Source organism: Xyrauchen texanus, chromosome 36 (assembly GCF_025860055.1).
Source record: "Xyrauchen texanus isolate HMW12.3.18 chromosome 36, RBS_HiC_50CHRs, whole genome shotgun sequence".
Lineage (NCBI taxonomy): Eukaryota > Metazoa > Chordata > Actinopteri > Cypriniformes > Catostomidae > Xyrauchen > Xyrauchen texanus.
This window is the reverse complement of record NC_068311.1, coordinates 19033506-19052506: the sequence shown is the minus strand read 5'-3', so window position 1 is coordinate 19052506 and position 19001 is coordinate 19033506.

The following is a 19001-nucleotide window of genomic DNA, read 5'->3' as shown; positions in this document are numbered from 1 at the left end:
ACTGAAGAAATAAATCACTTCATTACAAGTAGAAATACTGGGAAATATAATGACTCAAGTAAGAATAAATATGTAGTTTGCCGAAAAACTATTCAATTACGTTACAAGTTACTTTTTGCAAATTATATTATATATAATATATACGCTTCCATTTTTAGAACACACAGACATTTTTGATGACTTTCACCAAGGATGCATAAAACTGAACAAAAATACTGCCAAATTCATTAACTGCAAATAATTTTTATGGTTTGAAATATTTTTTTTAAGTGGTATTTATCTGACTGACAGACATATGCCCGCTTCCCTTTATAACTGTATATCCGCGCGTTGGACATGCAAATTCTGTCTGCCAATTGGCCTTTTCTGAAGTTCAGAGGTACACGAGGCTGCCAAGGAAGACCCCTTGTGTCACTTCATTTGACACAACATCGAGTAAGTGACAGAAAGGGAACATGGAGATTTATTTTTCCCAAAAAACATGTTTTTTTTTTTTGTTGTTGTTGTTTTTACTTTGTAGTTATGGGGATAAATAACTGTAGCGAAGTTGAATACTTCACTTTTAATCAACTCAAATAAATGTACTATTATTTATTTATACTTAAAAAGTAGAAAAATTTTAAACATGTTCTCAAGTACTGTAAAGAGAGTAGTTGTAATTTATTACTTTTCACCTGTAATTGTCAGAGAAATGGTGGACCCTTTCACGAAATATATTAATCATGGCTAATTAATTGCAAAAAAGTGCAATTGTATCAATAACTCTGAGAAGTTCTTTTTTTGTGTGATGCTACATGTATGCTGCTAGTTGCCTGCGCAACATAAACACAAATATAACTGAGTGCACCTTTAAATCACATTTTCTTGTCACATTCACCAGATTAAGCAGAATAACCCACCATGTTTTGCCATGAAAAATCAATCTTCTATATGAACACCGGAGTACAAGCTTTCAATAGAAGGCACAGGGCCATGGCCTTACACTGCAGATACACTGTGCAAAGACCATCCTTTACTTATGGTTAATTGTTCACGCAGCTGTCCTGGAAAGCCAGTGTTTGAGCTCTGGATGTGACTTGACTAACTAGGACAGAAGTCTCCTCCCTCCTTGCTGTTCTCCTTGTATGCTGTCCAAGCATACATATGGAAACATAAGCAGCATCAGCTAAATAACTGTTGGACACAGGGAGGAAAAAGTGTTTCATAAAATATTGCAACAAAAGAGCCTGTACTACATGCTGTCTCAGTAAATTGGAGGAAAAATGTGCTCTACAGTGAGCAGTTGTTAATCATTACATATATGGATGTGTGAGCTTTAGCAGATTTTACAAAATTTGAGTGAGATCAGCATGTGCCTTATTATAGCCATAATGAGGAAATGAATGGAATGAATTTGCATTGGATGACAAATGGATCCATTCTGGCCATCACAATGATATCAAACTCAGAACGGAGGTCTACTTGTCTACTCAAGTTATTTTGTATGTCAAAATAGATTTTGTGGTCAATTATTTTAGCTTTAATATGGAAGGGACTGTAACATAGGCTGGCAAGCAATGACAGGCAGGAACAGATGATGACAATACCTGACCCTGATACAATGGAAACATGAGACTTAAATACATGAGGGAAACAGGATCAATCACATGACTTGACATAGAAACAGGAAATCACATGCCATGGCAGGGAAACAGGGAATAACATGACATGGAACTACTTTTCAAAATAAAAGACATTAACACAAAACATGAACATGAACACATCTAGACGTGACAGGGACAAGATAATGCTTTGGCTATATGCTCTCACTGAGCACTTTTTGCAATTATCTAATTAGCAAATCGTGTGGCAGTAGTGAAATTCATAAAATTATGCAGATACAGGTCAGGAGCTTCAATTAATGTTCATTTCAACCATCAAAACAGGGAAAAAATGTGATCTCAGTGATTTCAACCGTGGCATGATTGTTGGTGCCAGACAGGCTGTTTAGAGTATTTCTGAAACTGCTGATCTACTGGGAATTTCACGCACAACAATTTCTAGAGTCTACTCAGAATGGTGCCAAAAACATCCAGAGAGCTGCAATTCTGCAGACAGAAACAACTTGTTGATGAGAGAGTTCAAAGGAGAATGGCCAGACTATTTTGAGCTGGCAGAAAGGCTACGGTAACTCAGAGAACCCCTCTGTACAATTGCAGTTAGCAGAATAGCATTTCAGAATGCACAAGACAAAAAAACCTTGAGGCAGATGGTAATCAAGAGCTGAAGACCATTTCGGGCACTTTAATAGGACCACAGTGTTCTTAATAAAGTGCTCAGTGAGCGTATATCATTCCATAAAGTAGAAAAATAAATAATTCCATAGTTAACATAAAAATGTGTCTGTTTAACTCATAAGCTTGCATTATACATGTTTGGATGCAGCAAAACAGTTTCCTGTAATCAACTATGGATAAATGTTTATCATCACAGGAAACCTTCTTTATGCAACATAGTCAGACATGATTTTAACATGAGGCTTGTGTGGCAATAAAACAGTGCTGGATGATGAATACTGACATTTTTAATATGCTTTCCTGACCATATCTATTTTCTCACAGTGACTAAAGCTAATTTTGATGGCAACACCTGACTCTTTGTTTTAAGAATTGTGTATTGCTGTAGCAAATGCAATTTGAACAATGCACATATGAATACAGTATAGTGATTTTGATTATTTTACACAGGCTTGACTGCTTTTATGTCAAACAGAAGGATATAAAAAGGAAAAGAGAGAGGCAAGATGACTTGAACCTGAAATGTAACATCGGTCAGGTATGTGTATATGAACAAATGTTAGAAGGCAGAACTGCAATATCAATATATCACCTGTTAAAATATTCAGTATTTCTGATGTTACCAGCCCTTGTGTAAATGGACCAACACTAAACCCTTATTGGCTTTTTTCCACCTAATTGCCTCTTTAGACTTCTCAAGTGTCAGTCTTGATCATAAAATCTTGACACTGCCTGCAAAGGAAGAAATATGAATCACTGCTAAACTACATCAAGCTTTTTCATCCTTATTTTCCTCAAAATTCAGGCTTATAAAAATCTAATTTCAACCATTTGGCTTGCATTATAATTTGTGATTGAGTTTATGTGTGTTGGGTTTATGACAGGATTTTGAATCAGTACAATTTAGTAGCTACATTTATCTCTAGATAAGTGTGCAAACACATTTTAATCAAATCATAAAATCAAAAGCTGAGAGAGGGTCTTACACTTTTCGCTAGGCTTGTATCCGTTATAACGTGTTGTTTTTGGCCAATTAGAAAATAATGATTGTTTACTGATGGCTTTAACGAAATAGAGCACTTAAGCACGCTCAAACTAAGAAACAAAATAATAATTAGGGAGGCAAATTGAGTGGTGTGTAATTATTCTTTAATGATGCAAAGTTCACGATAATTTAAAAAACGAATTCATATTTAGAAACGAAAAGTAGTAAATATCGTAACAAATTGTTTCAGCCCTATTGCCTCTCCCTTGCGCTCTAGTCTCTCTCTCTCCCTCTATATCATATAGTCTCTCCCTCTTTCTGTCACAGACACACACAACATCGCTCGCAAAGATAAATAACAGCTATTTTGTTACTTCAGAAAGCGCTTGAATTATTTGGAAAAGATTACAGTCAGTCAATACGAATTCCAAAACGAATGTTTGTTTTTTTTATCAAGCAGTGGTGTAAAGTTCGTCCGAAAGTGTCTGTATAATGTGCTTAATAACTAATAAACAGCTGTTAATAAGTAACTGGAAAACTACAGTTCACAAACGAAACGTACCGTCAAGTCGCAACTTTCATCCAAGAGCTGGAGTATCCAATTCCTTAACATTTCAATCCACTTTTCTCCATCGTATACACTCGTCCATCCAAGCAACTGAAACTGTATTCCTCTTCTCTATCAATAACGGCTCCACGGGTGAATACAACCACTGTCAACCGGCTATCGTGACTACTTCCATGGAAAAATGTCATTTTGTTTATTAGAACCAAGTGAAAATGTGATATTGTGGAGGTGTTAAAGTACAGTGTGCAGGAACACGAGCATATCCAGTTCGGTCCAAAGCAGATCGTGTGTGCAACATGCGCGTGTGAGCGCAGCAGCATCTGAGCGCGCTTTACGCACGCGGTGTAACCTTCAGCAGGGACGATATCAGATTCAGAATGAGAAGGTACAAAAACGAGGCGGGGCAGTGAGAATAAAATACAAGTTACATTTTTAAAGCACAATCTCTTTTCATTTTACAACCCTGTAAGCAAGCTTTGTATTGTTTTCTCCTGCTTTTTCAATAATGCATATTTCACCTACAGACTGTAAACTCTGTCTTTTGTTTAGTGTGTGTGTGTGTGTGTGTGTGTGTGTGTGTGATAGATAGATATATAGATAGATAGATATATTTAGATAGTTAAATAGTTTAAAAATAAACTATTTGGGAACAGACACTTAAAGTGATTTGCCCACACAAATCACCATAGTTTTACAACAGTAACCATAGTTAAAACATTGTATTTGTAGTAAAATCATAGTAACCACAAAATTAACATGGTGACTGTCATGGTTACAATACTATTGTAAATCCAAGGTTACTATATGGAAACTACAGTATGACTCTTGTAACACAATAGTTAATTGTATCAAATGATTTCTGCCAAGAAAACAGTGGTGACAGCTGTCATTGTTACTTCAGTCCTTGTTACTTCAGTATAATTATAGTAAAGCCATGGTTAATTTTCGTTAGGGTCCTTAAGAAAAGAACAAAAACAAAACTCAACATTTTAACTTAATACCTGAATTATTACGCTACATGCATCAACATAGAGTAAATTTTAAATTCAACTCAATGTTTATTCAACGTTCAGATTCAGTACATCACTATAGAAGAAATAAACTTGATATTAAAATGAATACGAGGATGGATGTCGTAACACGATATACAGTATAAATACACATACAAATATGTTTGTTTTGAGTGTAATAGATAGACAGACGGACGGACGGACGGGCAGACAGACAGACAGACAGATAGATAGATAGATAGATAGATAGATAGATAGATAGATAGATAGATAGATAGATAGACAGACAGACAGACAGACAGACAGACAGACAGATAGATAGATAGATAAGGTCTATAACCTGGATCTCAAAATATATTTTGATTTCTATCAAAAATATTATCTTGGGGGCAACGGGCAAGGAAGGTTTGAATTGCATACCCTCAAATGCTCTTCATGACTCTGAGACACACACACACACACTCTCACAACCACAAAAAAAAAACAAGCCCCCACTCCCTACAAAGATGTGAGAGAGTACACAAAGCTGATTTGAGGGCTGAATCTGAGTGCATGGACCTTGGACATGGTGAGTGTTAAAGTTCACAAAAAATAGATATGGTGTCATGACCTTAATATAAGTGACATTTGGGCTAATGGACTACAAGGCCAATGGAATGAAACAGTAGTAATTGTATAAGTAAATAACAACACCTTGTGTAAGACTAATGTGTACAATAAGGTACTTCAAAGATTTTTTAATCATATTTTATTGTAGGGTTTATACTGTCACATACTGTATGTAATCATCCCCCTTCATTGCATCACTGGTCAGCCAGAGGATAAGCTATTTTTCTTAGAAGGATGAGAAGATGTGGATAAATCAAACAAGCCTGTTCCCTTAGAAACAGGCAACAACAAATACCCATTGGTATTTATTTTATATTTCTCTGATACCATTGATTTTATGCACAATCCAAAATGCCACCAAGATAAAGAATGCAGTTCAAACAGCTCAGATGTAGTTTGTTTATAACTAAAGCCATACTGTATTTTGTAAACTATTAAAAAGTGGCCTAATGCTTTCCAGTAAGTTGAAAAGTTCTGTGCTCAAATAGCCTGATGAAAAATTTTGTCAGCAGGCTCTGAAAGTCACATTTGAAATGGACTTCTGACATTCACTTTCCTTTGGAAAAGGCAATTCAGACCACAAATCTATCAGTTACTCAAGCAAATAGAGTGGGTATGAATGAAGAGCCTTCTTTTGATTGGCCTCCTTGGAACTCTATGCATAAATTAATGTTGTAAATGCAAGGACGTTCTCAATAAGATGAGAGTGTCAGAGGTTTGTGAATGAATTAAGTGAGGAGTACTTAATTAAAGCCATTTACAGAAGGCACAGTGCATTAGATGTCATTGAGTAAGCACTGCTAATATACTTGAAAGGTCTTTCTTTTCAGCAAGACCAGGCAAGGTTTTGAATGAATAACGAATTAAATTTCAGCCTGTTTTTAACTCAAAGCTATAATTTGGCTTCAGAAAACTTGGAATACAAGCTGAATAATGTTTGTGTAGTGAAGTGAAGGAGCAGAGAAGATTAAGTAATATTTACATTTAATAAGTTTAAGCATGAACTTGACAATATTAAGTAAATTCAAAATTTTTACTAAATTCTTACATGTAAAAGTGAATGCTCTGGCTAATAAGTAAATATTATTTATAATAGTTTGTTATCTTTACAGTGTGAATCAAATACCCATTCTGAAATAGAAAATAATTATTTGCTAATTTGAGTAAATTTCACGGGTAAATTAAATAAGTACAATTTACATACATTTTCGAAGCTGGTATTCCCAGCAATTGAATGCTTGAATGGTTTCACTGTTTGCACTTTTGTGAAGTCTGGAGTTGATTTTCTACTCAAAATAACCCTTTCATGATCAAAGAAATTATCTGTTGATTGTTACTGTCAATGTTTTTTGTGCACCAAGTTATCAGGTCTTTGTGTGCAGTGCTGGATCTTCTTCTTTCTATTGCCATTAAAGCTAGGTGAAGTCTAATAGACTGCATACATGTAGCATGCATGAAACTTCCCTGTGGAAGGCTTACGTGTGTCATGTGCTACATGACTAAGTATGTTAAAAAAGGATTGAAATGTTAGCACTTTTAAAAGCATGGCTTAATTCAGTGCTACATTTGAAGTAAAATGCGCTAACAAAGAGTGAGTAAAATTTGCTTAATAAATTGTATTAAAAGTCAACTTTACTTGAAATTTTCTAATTAAAGTTAAAACTGTGCTTAGCATTTACTTGAAAATAATTTCTGAGTGTTTTTTTATGAAACTAGTGTATTTGTAACCCGCACACACAAACACAAGACGAGACAGTCACAATGTCGGAGAAAACTGCTTTATTCCAACAAAGCAGGCAACAGTACAAAAACAGGGCAAATCCAGTGAAGAATGGTCAGGGTGAGCGTTAAATCGAAGCCGGGGAATCAAGATAGGGTAAAGGGGCAAATCCAGGAGAGAGTGGTCAACGAGAGCGTAGGGGGTCAAAGCCAGGGTAATCAGAATAAGAATAACAAGTGGGAGCAAAAGACAGGGGAACAAGGGGAGCTGGCAAGCTAAGAGGTGAACGAGAGGAGGTCAAAACTAGACGAGACTAGCGGGGGCAAAGACACGGGAAACTAAATACAATAACCAACAACCGTGAGACAAAAGGGTAGTGATATATATAGGGGCAAGTGCAGGTGTAAACCATGACAGGTGATGAGACGAGTGCAGGTGAAACTAATGTGCAGGAGTGCAGATGACGCGAGTGCAGGTGGTCATAATGTTCTGGGGGATTGGAAACACGTGAGAAACTCGAGGAAGGGAGATTGCAAAGTGGGCATGAGGGCTCGAGCGAGCAAAAAGAGCGTGCGAGCTCGAGGGGGCGGAACGAGCGTGGGAGCTCGAGGGGGCGGAACGAGCGTGGGAGCTCGAGGGGGCGGAGCGAGGGAGCGGGGTTCGTGACAGTACTCCCCCCTCTAAAACGGACGGCTCCTGACGGCCGCGCTCGGTTGCGAGGAAGTGGTGCTGGACGAACCCAACAAACAAAAAATCCTGAACAGACAACCCACAAAACACACAAACAAAATTGAGGGCAGTCCAAGGGGCACAGAGGGAAATGAGACAGTCCATGGGGTCAATGGGCAGTATCAAGGCAAGGTCTGGGGGAACATAGCGGACAGGCAGGTGGTCGGGAGATCTAGGGGGCAGCCGTAGGGCAGAGACAGGGTCAGGGGGTCTGGAAGGCGACTGGAGGACAGGGACTGGGTCCGGGGGTCTGGAAGGTGACCACCAGACAGGAATAGGGTCCGGAGGCCAGGGAAGAGGCCACAGGACAGGGAGAGGGTCAGGAAGTCCGGGCTGAGCCGTGAAAGGCAGTGCCGTCAGAGGCGGCACTGTAGGCAGCTCTGGAGGTGGGGTTCTGGAAGGCTCTGGAGGTGGAGCCGAAGGAGGCTTTAGGGGCAAAGGCCTGAAAGGCTCTAGAGGTGGAGCCGAAGGAGGCTTTAGGGGGGAAGGCCTGGAAGGCTCAGGAGGTGGAGCCAATGGAGGTGGCGCCATGGGAGGTCGCCGAGGCGATGACCTGGCAGGCTCTGTAGTCTCGGGGGGTAGAGCCGTAGGAGGCCCGAGAGGCGGAGCCATAGAAAGCTCTGGAGTCTCTGGGAGTAGAGCCGTGAGAGGCTCGGGGAAAAAGGTCATGGAAGACTCGAGAGGCTCTAGAGGTGGGGCCCTGGAAGACTCGACAGACGAAGCCCTGAGAGGCTTGAGGGGAGGAGGAGCCCTGAGAGACTCGAGAGGGGAAGCCCTGAGAGGCTTGAGAGGGGGAGGAGCCCTGAGAGACTCGAGAGGCGAAGCCGTGAGAGGCTTGAGGGGTGGAGACATGAGAGACTCGAGGGACGGAGCCCTGAGAGGCTCAAGGGGAGGAGGAGCCCTGAGAGGCTCGAGAGGCGAAGCCGTGAGAGGCTTAAGGGGTGGAGCCATGAAAGACTCGAGGGACGGAGCCCTGAGAGGCTCGAGGGGGGGAGGAGCCCTGAGAGACTCGAGAGGCGAAGCCGTGAGAGGCTTGAGGGGTGGACACATGAGAGACTCGAGGGACGGAGCCCTGAGAGGCTCGAGGGGAGGAGGAGCCCTGAGAGGCTCGAGAGGCGAAGCCGTGAGAGGCTTAAGGGGTGGAGCCATGAAAGACTCGAGGGACGGAGCCCTGAGAGGCTTGAGGGGGGGAGGAGCCCTGAGAGACTTGAGAGGAGAAGCCCTGAGAGGCTTGGGAGGGGGAGCCCTGAAAGACTCGAGAGGAGAAGCCCTGAGATGCTCGAGAGGAGGAGCCCTGGGAGGCTCGGGAGGAGGAGCCTTGGAAGGCTCGAGAAGAGGAGCCCTGGGAGGCTCGGGAGGAGGAGCCTTGAAAGACTCGGGAGGAGAAGCCCTGAGAGGCGGCACTCTGGGAGGCTCGAGAGACTTGAAAGGCAGAACCCTGGGGGGCTTGGGAGGTAGAGCTCTGGGAGGCTCGAGAGGAGGAGCCTTAGGAGGCTTGAGAGGAGCCCTGGGAGGCTTGGGAGGAGGAGCCTTAGGAGGCTTGAGAGGAGCCCTGGGAGGCTTGGGAGGAGGAGCCTTGGGAGACTCGAGAGGCGGAGGCCGCGAGGGCTCTGAGGGGCGAGCAGAGGCTGGCAGAGCCATGGAAGACTCTGGGGGCGGAGCAGAACCCGGCAGAGCCGTGGAAGACTCTGGGGGTGGAGCAGAACCCGACAGAGCCGTGGAAGACTCTGGGGGTGGAGCAGAGGTCGGTAGAGCTGTGGAAGACTGAGGGAACCTCTGCGGTCTTGAGCACAAGACGAGACTGGGGAGAAGGGGCCCTCTTCCTTCTCTTGCATCCTCGGCCAACAGGGGACGTGGCCATGGGGACGGTCGAGGCTACAGGCGCTGGCTCGCCGACCGTGGCAGGCATGGGCGCTGGCTCGTTGGCCGTGGCGGGCATGGCCGCTGGCTCGTTGGCCGTGGCGGGCATGGCCGCTGGCTCGTTGGCCGTGGCGGGCATGGGCGCTGGCTCGTTGGCTGTGACAGGCCTCGGGGCTGGGGCCGTGACAGGCCTCGGGGCTGGGGCCGCGACAGGCTTCAAGACGGGGGCGGTGGTAGGCTTCAAGACGGGGGCGGTGGTAGGCTTCAAGACGGGGGCCGTGGTATGGAACGCTGGTTCAGTTTCTGCCTCCCCCACAGTAAACGAGGAACCAGCGTACAGTAGGGCGAGGTCAATAAACTGAGCCAGGTTGAGAGAGCAGCGACCACCAGGCATGAATGATGAGGCTGGCTCATTCGGTCCAAATTGAAAAATGTCTTTCAGAGCCACCTCATCAAAATTCACCTGGTACGCCAGGGCACAAAAATCCATAATATAAGCCTCCAAGGGTTGGCTCCCTGGCGCAAACCCAAGAGTCGGGCCGCTGGCTCCATAATGTCAAGGACGGGGTTATGAGTTACATAACCACTGCCTTGCACGGAAAACCCTTGGTTCGCGTCCGATGAGCCATAAAACCTCTCCGGGGATGGAGAGCATACGGCGCTCGCGGATGCGTGGAAAGCATCAACGGGCTCAGGGGCAGACACAGGTGAAACAGGGTGAAAAATTTCAGACATAGAACATACCTGCTGCCCCTGGGCCGCGAGCGCTTGGTCAAGTTTCCACACCGTAGCTCCTCGCGCTGAATGTGACGTATTCCTCCGCTCTAGTGAGCTGCGCGAATCCCCAGCACGACGCATTGTGACTGTCTTCGGTGAGGTTGATTATTTTGTAACCCACACACACAAACACAAGACGAGACAGTCACAATGTCGGAGAAAACTGCTTTATTCCAACAAAGCAGGCAACAGTACAAAAACAGGGCAAATCCAGTGAAGAATGGTCAGGGTGAGCATTAAATCGAAGCCAGGGAATCAAGATAGGGTAAAGGGGCAAATCCAGGAGAGAGTGGTCAACGAGAGCGTAGGGGGTCAAAGCTGGGGTAATCAGAATAAGAATAACAAGTGGGAGCAAAAGACAGAGGAACAAGGGGAGCTGGCAAGCTAAGAGGTGACCGAGAGGAGGTCAAAACTAGACGAGACTAGCGGGGGCAAAGACACAGGAAACTAAATACAATAACCAACAACCGTGAGACGAAAGGGTAGTGATATATATAGGGGCAAGTGCAGGTGTAAACCATGACAGGTGATGAGACGAGTGCAGGTGAAACTAATGTGCAGGAGTGCAGATGACGCGAGTGCAGGTGGTCATAATGTTCTGGGGGATTGGAAACGCGTGAGAAACTCGAGGAAGGGAGATTGCCTACGAGCATGTGAGCGAGTAGGAGCAAAGTGGGTGTGAGGGCTCGAGCGAGCAAAAAGAGCGTGCGAGCTCGAGGGGGCGGAACGAGCGTGGGAGCTCGAGGGGGCGGAGCGAGGGAGTGGGGTTCGTGACAGTATTGCATGAGTTGAATGGTGTTTTTTGAAATGGTGTTTATCATTTTGAAGATTGACAGCCTCTGGTCAGCATTCACTTTCATTATATGGAAGAGATCAGTGTGAACATTCTTAAAAATTCCTTGTTAGGGTGCACCGGCAGATGAAGACAAAAAGTGACAGGGAAAAGCCAATGGATATAGTCCCAAGATTATTTCTTGGTGCAAAGATAGTGAATGTCCAGAATAATTTGCAAAAATACATAAACATTTAGAAATATATATATTTTTTTATGTGTAGAACCCAAGTGCAGTTTTATTAAATAAACATGAAATCCAAAACCCTAACTTTAAATGAGAACTAAACTGGACATAAACATATATATGAATAAAACATGGCTAAACATAAACGTGGCCTGACTTAAACTCAACCTTAAACTAGACTTAGCATGGCTTAAACATGACATGAACTTTGAAAATGCTACCAAACAAACATTAATACTAGACAAGAGACAATGGCAAACATGAGGGCTTAAATACATGGACATGGGGAAGCATAAGCCAATGACCAAACAGAACTCTAAACAAGATAACAAGACAATAAACTAAAACCAATGACAAGCTAGAACTGATAACAAAGTAATCAAACAATGAACCAATGAAAACAAGACACATGAACATGGAGGGAAACAGGAAGATCACATGACAAGTAAACAGGAACAAAACATGACATGAACCTTTCAAAATAAGAGGCATGAAAAACAGGAACCAACAGAATAAACATGACAGCTTTAACCACCGATTGGCTGATTGGGCAATTGCCCAGGGGCCTCTAAACCCAAAGGGCCACAAGCTCTCAATTAATTATTTATTTATTATTTATTTATCTGTTATAAATCCACATAAATGTCAGTCTTATATGAAATAACATTTGTTCGGCCAAATGCGTGCTGGAAAACAGCAACGCAAGCACAGACAGTCAAGTGCACGCTCAGGGAATCTGCGTCTCACAGGTGCAGAGCGATTATTTGAAGGACTACAGAGAACAGTGTCTGATTTACAAAATGCTTCCAAAAACAAAGATAAGGTACTGTTTACCCTGGCTTTGTACAAAACTGATGGTCATAAGCGACAGAATTTGTGCAACAGTATACAGGACTTTAAAATGTTTAAGTCCTGCATGCATATAATGTTTAATAATAAAGGGAAAGATGCCTTAATACCCTAAATTTGAGTTCATGAATGGTTATTGTGTTATTTGGGAATAAAGAATGTTTATTGCCATGGATGTGTCAAACACAATCTCAGATAGGGCAGGGAATAAAGTGCACAGTGAGCTATGATCCTAAATAGCACAATACATGATAAAATGACATTAAAGTCGAACAAAAATAATCTGTCACAGCCTGCAACATAGTAGGCCTATCCTTAATCAATGGAAAATGCGTAAATCTCTCCAGGCAGGTTCACTTTCCATGAGACAGCGAATGCTACGGATTATAGGACTTCTTCAGGGTGTTTTGATTTTTGAATGATTAATCATTTAACTTGTGCAATTATTGTCTGCAGACCAGAGCAAAAAAAGGAAAAATCACTCATTGTTTATCAAGTGCTGAAAAGTTGCCAGGTGAAAAACAATCTGGAATCATGTGTATCAGTCACATTAAGTCCTCTTTGCACCCTGAACTTCATCAGAATGGCGCTTTGTGACACCAGTTCTGAAAAAGCTTAATGCAATAAAATTTGAAATTATTTTTAAGTTAACAGTGTCTAAAAAATGCAACAAATTATAAAACAGAATGCTTATGAGTTTATAAATATTATATTTATTTTAAACTTAACAGTCTCTTAAAAAAATGCCACGGTCCTACGTGGAATGCTAAAAAAAGTGAGTTTTGGCACAATCAAAGACGTCCGCCCAGTGCATGTTTGCATTGCCTCGACGCACGTGTGAACAGCCCGTAACTCGCCCTGTAGCCTACTTGAAACAACTGACCCGAACCTGGCCCAAAACCTCTAGGTTTGTCAGGTACCGTGGGACTCAGCTCGGGTCGAAGACCTCTAAACAGTCCAGAATAACTGAATAGTGATTTTGATATTTGAAATCCATGCACATCCCTATTATTACCTCATGATTTTGGATCGGTTCACAATTAAAAAATACATATAACTGGCCGTGTAAGACACTGCTCCAAACTTTTCTTCTGTCAATTTGAAAAATCTAACCAAATCAAGCTTCCTGTAGTGCATAAAGGTGAACGTAGTCACATGACACGTCATGGGGTGCCTCCATGGTGTACCGGCCCATGGTCCTCTCAGTTATTAACCCGTCCTTGGTTAAACACAGCATACACGTTAAACATATTAGACATGACATTACACAATAGCAAAATACACTCAAAAGCTAAACAGATCTGTGTATACTTGATGTCCGTGCCGGCAAACATTTAAACTGGTGTCTGTGTATGTGCGTGTGTGATATGGGTCTGTGTGTGTGTGGTGCGTTCTCAGTCCTATTAATTACTATTGTTGTAATTAAAAGTCATATAGGTTTGGAACAACAAGAGTAAATGATGACATCATTTTTTAACTGTGGGTGAACTAACCCTTTAAATTGTCATGTGTCCAAGACTATACAAATATATATGTTTTATGTGCAGTTTTGATGTTCACCGTATGTGCAGAGCACCATATAACAGTGAATTCCTTAAAAAAAAATAAGATTGTTGAGCAACTTTACAGAGATTTTTGTGTGTGGACTCAAAATCTAAAAATGCCATCTAAGAAAGATTAAAAATCACCATGCAATACACAGAGCTGCGAACTTTGAGAGACTGATGTCCTTTAAAGTGTGTGAGGGACGGCCTTACATTACCCAAACGAGTTGGTGCCATGCCTCCGGAGAATTCAGTAAAGTCTGATCAGGAACATTTCCAACACTTAAAGGGCTACATCATAACAATGAAACTTCACAATTTAAATGTCTGACCCTGGGCTTCAACAAATCATGGGAGAGAGAGAGCCACAGGGCTAACATTATAACACAACTCAGGCTGAGTGGCCTCTATTAACTCCTGCTGATGAGCAGGCTTATATAGAATGCAAAACAAATCACACCAACTTCAATGGGAGCCATTTGGATTTTAAACTTTTTATTGAACTTTATATACTATTAATGGCCATAAATTGCTATGAAAAGACTCTTTTAATACACAGTCTTGTGTTGATGTTGCAACTTCTGGAGACCGCAGGTTGAAAAGCTGTGGGAAGTGAGATTGGCTGAGGCAGGAGTTCTCTGGAGAACAAATGGTTGAAAAAGTTAATTTTTTTGACTCGGTGGATGTGAAGAGTTGACAATGGCACATTCAGAACATCCAGAATCTGTCTAGCGAGAAGATGTGGTGAGCTTTTGGCCAGCACGCCAACACATCTCTCATTCTCTGCATGTCTTTATGAAAACTTTCCATCTATTTTAAAGCTTAATGGAACTTTAAGTCACCATTTTGTGGTCCGGTCAACACGGTTTCAAACGTCTCACTAGCTAAATAATGTATATATGAATCTAAAAATATCTTAAAGTTGTAGATCTCCCAAAAATGAAAATAATGTTGTTACAAACCTGTATGACTTTCTTTCCTCTGTGCAAAAAAAAAAAAAAAAGAAAAAAGAAAAAAAAAGGAGATGCTAGGCATTACTCTTTATCACCTTTTACTTTTATTGTGTATTCCCTTACAATGAAAGTACTAAGTGACTGAACTATCCCTTCAACCAAAAGCAAGAAATACTCTACAAAGAAAATGTGTTTGTTTTTTTGTTAATTTAAACAATTTCACTATTGATTTCATCCAGAAGAAGCATTTGCTGCATTTTACAGACATGCTGAACAAACCTATTAACATTGATTTTCATCATTTTAGTTGATTTAACTGCACTTTTTAACATTTGTTTTGAGTTGGCATGACAAAAAGTTATGCTTATTTTACCCTATCAAACTTTTGTGGTGATACACTTAAAAATATAAATAAATTTAGCTTAATTGCTGGAATAATTAGTAAACGTAATAGATATAAATGACATGCGCAAATAATTCCAGAGTCTGGCTCCAAGGTGAATTAAATTAATGCTTGAGCTGAGTCAAAAAACAGTATTACTAATCTTCATAAAGATACAGGTCATCACTCAAGGTCAAACTCTGACAGGCCATGGTGACCTTAAGTATTTAGCTAAAAAGTATTGCAGGAAACTATTCATCTCAATGAACTTTCATACTCCAGTGACTAAAACCAAGACTGCAGTTCTTGCTCTTAAAGGGATAGTTCACCCAAAAAGGAAAATTCTCTCATCATGTACTCACCCTCAAGATTTTTATAAGAATATTTCAGCTCTGTAGGTCCATACAATGCAAGTGAATGGGTCGCAACATTTTGAAGCTCCAAAAAGCACACATAGGCAGTATAAAAGTGATCCATACGACTTCAGTGGTTAAATCTATGTCTTCAGAAGCAATATGATAGGTGTGGGTGAGAAATAGATCAATATTGTAATGCTCCTCCATGACCAGTAGGTGGTGATATGCACAAAGAATGTGAACAGCCTAAAACTAAAGTAGAAGAATGTGAAAGTGAAAGTGGAGAATTATAATAAAAAATGACTTTTTCTCACCCACACCTATAATATTGCTTCTGAAGACATGGATTTAACCACTGAAGTCGAATGGATTACTTTTATGATTACTTTATGTGCTTTTTGGTCCTTCAAATTTCTAGCCACCATTCACTTGCATTGTATGAACCTACAGAGCTGAGATATTCTTCTAAAAATCTTTGTTTGTGTGCTACAGAAGACAGAAAGTCATACACATCTGGGATGGCATGAGGGTGAGTAAATGATGAGCATTTTCATTTTTGGGTGAAGTATCCCTTTAAACTCGAGTCACCTATTTCCATCAAGTGCATCTGGATGGCTGATGCGATATATTAGCTAACTACAAGCATCCAGTTCACGAGTTTATTGATATACAAGTTTAAGTATGATCAGATTAGATCCTACAGTACATATTCAAAGACATTAATTTGAGATAAAAAAAGAGTTTTGCTAAAGGTACAGCCATATATAATACATATTCTGTTCCTGACAATTAATCTTCTGCAGAAGGAACAAAATACAATTGAAGGATTAACAATAGAGATTTTAAGTGAAACAAAAACCAAGAACCATAAATTTGGCACAGAGGCAAATATTGATTTCTTCTTAATTAAATCACTCCTTTGGTTTTCAGAGTCTTTGTGGGGAATTTTCTGATAGCTGGGGGAAGATATAATATTTTAATGTGAAAATATTTCACCATTTAAAACAAAAGAATTAAGAAAAATTAAGAAAATAATTAAAGATTACTTTTTTCCATTTAAGCCATATTGACTTTAAAAATTATGATTTGATCAACCTGCATTTCTTAAATTCAAGACTATCAATCAATCAATCAATCAATCAATCAATCAATCAATCAATCAATCCTAATGTTAATCATTAAACAGGCTCACCTACATGCCCTATATTTTTATCTCATCACATTCTAAATAGTATTAATTTGCTTAGGATAGCTTTCCAGTGGAGATCATGCGTAAGTTTTGATAAGAGAACCTCTGCCAGGCACCCCAGATCTTCCACATCACATGCAGGTCTTTGATCCAGAACATGGTGATCTGGCTCTGACCATGCATCTGCCTTTTAAGCCTGTTTAGCTGTGCTGTGCTGTGCTGTCAAGGCTGTCAAAGTGTGCCTGCTGCTCCTAAACGATAAGAGCTGGATAAATCTGCACAGACAAAATACTCTGAAAGAGTTTTCTAAGCAAATCTAAGATATTAAAGCTCAAAAAATTAGGATGAGGTGATCAAGATAATACAAACACATATGCTTGATTTTTTCCACTTATCAAATTATTATCAAGAGATCCTTACATCTATCATGATTAACCGGGTCAGTTACCATAGATGCAATGAGGCTTCTAACACAGCTAATGAGGGAGTGACAGTCAATTTGGCCTGTTTCTCTCTTCTTACTGCTGTTATCCAGTGCTGTATATTTTTGTCTTCTTTTGAAAAGTTGTGAAAGCATTATTTATTTATTTTATTTTGCTGTTGGATCAAACAGGGAAGAACATTTGTTATTTGCTGTGGTCCCACATTCACCGCCATTCAAGTATAGCTAACTATGACAACTTCCGCTGTTGCAACCATGTGAATAGGTTCCATCGTTTGACAGCAGTGCAGTACATAAAATAATGCAGATATGGGCCGGGAGCTACATTTAATGTTCACATCAACCATCAGAATGGGGAAAACAAATTCAACCGTGACATGATTGTTGGTGCCAGAGGCGTTTCCAGCATTGAAGGACATGCGGGGCTTAGCCCAGACAATTTTATTTTCACACAAGCAACCACTTCTCTGTAGTCCAAAGCTGGTGAGAGGGTATTCTTTGAGATTTGCTCTGGCTGGGCCTGTTTCTACAGTTCCTAAATCTTCCACTCTAGTACTATCCTCGACTAACTCATCCTCTCTCCTCCCTGAATCATCTGTGATGCAAAAGAACAGATACAGCACATAACCTATTGCAAATCAGCAATTAATCAAGTGCTACATATTTCAAAGTGTAGACCAATACCATTGAAGAAAATGTATTGGGAAGAGCAGATCAGTGGGATCTATCATGATTCTTGAATTTTCATGTTCATTACCATAAAGTCATCACAAAAGAGTTATATTATAGTGAGTAAAGTGAGGTAAAAAAATATTGAATATAAATAATTTATATTTTTTGACATAAATAGTCAAAATGATGTATAAGATCCTAAGTTAAAGCAAATACATGAATGACTTTAGTCTAAGTTCATTGACACACCATGGCATCGAACTGTATATAATTCTCATCATCTCTATGAGAATAATTCATCTGTCAAAATCCTTTCATTAGGATCATTGGGATAAACAATGTTTCACTTTTAACTTTCTCTAAAGTAAAGTGACTTATTAATTGTTACCCGTTTGCATGCCTGATTCTGGCACAGCTGCTGCTGCTCCTCAGTCTGTAGCTCATCTTTGCTACACTCTACAAAACCATTTAATCAAATCAAAGTGTATATTTCCTACAAACTAATATCACAAAACAAGTCACACATACATTTTATGTTAATGCTTATTGGTTATCCTTAGCGAAAACAACACCTGATAAACAAGAAAAGTACACTCCGAACGGGGCTCGAACCGCAGTCTCTGGCGTGAGAGGCGAATGCGTTAACTCAGAGCTACCAAGCTGCATCAATCTGAATAAGGAGGTTAGAGGCTACAACTCTTGAGGTTTAGCCTACTGTGGGTGAAAGCCAGCTAGATGATGATCTTATGACTTTAAGGACAAAAACGAATGTGATTTCTTACCCACTGACTTCTTTCGGAAAAATCCCCAAAGCCTCATTTGCTTAATTGTTGCTGTCTTTCCTGCTAACTGCTGTTAACTCGCCACTAAGTAACGTTAGTTGATGTCAACGACTGTGCAAGCTCCTCCTCTACCTGCTGCATATTCAACAGAGAGGAAGAAACGGAGTCGCCCGTAGGCTACCGACAGCAAAGGAACTTATTCTATAGGCTAGATTATGCCTATGTCTGTTTTTACAGGCTGTATGCAGTATGTGCAAAGCCAAAGCACAATGAAATAAG